The following is a 1,864-nucleotide window of genomic DNA, read 5'->3' as shown; positions in this document are numbered from 1 at the left end:
AACAAAAACGATGGCACAGTGACCATTAGAAATAGGGCAAATTTATAAAATAATTGATAATCTTTCATAATGTAAGTGATTTTATAAGGCATTTCATATCATCTGTCTTTTAAGCAATATGACAAAAACAAAAAAATAGAACCTGTTGACCATTTCAGTTGACAGCTACAGAGTTTTTTATTTATGGAAATAAGGTTTTCGAGTAATGATGATATTGAATCACTTTATGCTCTTAATGGCTTTTTATATAACTCCTTTGATCAGATGTGATTTGCAGAGGGGGACTATTCTCTGAAATTCTTAAACAGAATATAAAACAATGTAAACAGAAATGTTGCAAGTGAAAACATTTGTGTTGGATTACTAGGTGTTCATTTTACCAAGAGGATAATCCCTTTACATAATTGAAATAAGGAAGAAACAAAGGTGGGTGTAAACCTTTTATGGAGAGATCCTGGAAGCATGACCATGGCCAAAACAACTGATGGCTCAGCCAATTTCTGGAGATGAGACCTGCAGAAGTTTCATTATTTGTTGCTGTCAAGGTGAATCTCAACTCCATCCTGTGGATGAAAAGTCAAACTCTGTAGAATATTTGAAGAGATTTATTCTGAGCCAAATATGAGTGACCATGGCCTATGACACAGACCCAGGAGATCTTGAAAACATCCAGAGTTATCAGAGTACAGTGTCCAGAGTTATCAGAGTATAGCTTGTTTTTATACATTTTAGGTTATAGGTGAATTCAAAGATTTTCTGATTGGCAGCTGGTTGAGTTTATCTAAAGACCTGAAATCCATAGAAGGGAGTGTCTGGGTTAAGATAAGGGGCTGTAAAGACTAAGGTTCTTATTATGCAGGTGAAGACTTCAGGTAGCAGGCTTCAGAGATAATAAATGTTTGCTATCCAACTTATAAAGGTGCCAGACTCCACCCGGCACGGTGGCTCACGCCTGTAATCCAGCACTTTGGGAGGCCAAGGTGGGCCGATCACGAGGTCAGAAGTTCGAGACCAGCCTGGCCAATGTGGTGAAACCCTATCTCTACTAAAAATACAAAAATTAGCCAAGCGAGTGGTGGGCACCTGTAATCCCAGTTACTCAGGAGGCTGAGGCAGGAGAATTGCTTGAACCCAGGAGGCGGAGGTTGCAGTAAGCCAAGCTTGCACCACTGCACTCCAGCCTCGGTGACAGAGTGAGAATCCGTCTAAAAAAACAAACAAACAAAAAAAAGTGCTAGACTCCTAGCTAATTCTCTCATGGTTTTGGAAAAAGACCTAGAAAGGGAAAGGTATTCTCTATAGAATGTGGATTCCGCATCAGAGACAGCTTTGCAGGAGCATTTCAAAATAGGCCAAATAAATATATTTTGAGGTAAAATACTTCGATTTCTCTCAGGGCCTGCTGTCACGCTGGAATCTTATGGCTACGAACAGTCTGTTCTGTCAGTCTTAGGTCTCCGTTTTTTGGGGGGTTTTTTGAGACGGAGTCTCGCTCTATCACCCAGGCTGGAGTGCAAAGGTGCCATCTCGGCTCACTGCAACCTCTGCCTCCCAGGTTCAAGAGTTTCTCGTGCCTCGGCCTGCTGAGTAGCTGCGATTACAGGCGCCCACCACCACGCCCAACTCATTTTTGGATTTTTAGTAGAGACAGGGTTTCACCATCTTGGTCAGGCTGCACCTTAAGGTCTCTGTTTTAATATTAACACTGGTCAGCTGTGCCTGAATTCCAAAGGGAGGAAGGTATAATGAGGCGTGTCGGTTGGGCGCTGTGGCTCATGCCTGTAATCCCACTGCTATGGGAGGCCAAGGTGGGCAGATCAGTTGATGTCAGGAGTTTGAGACCAGCCTGGCCAACATGGTGAAA

The sequence above is a fragment of the Mandrillus leucophaeus genome, unplaced genomic scaffold, assembly GCF_000951045.1.
Source record: "Mandrillus leucophaeus isolate KB7577 unplaced genomic scaffold, Mleu.le_1.0 Scaffold3, whole genome shotgun sequence".
In the NCBI taxonomy this organism is placed as follows: domain Eukaryota; kingdom Metazoa; phylum Chordata; class Mammalia; order Primates; family Cercopithecidae; genus Mandrillus; species Mandrillus leucophaeus.
Note: the sequence above shows the minus strand (reverse complement) of the source record.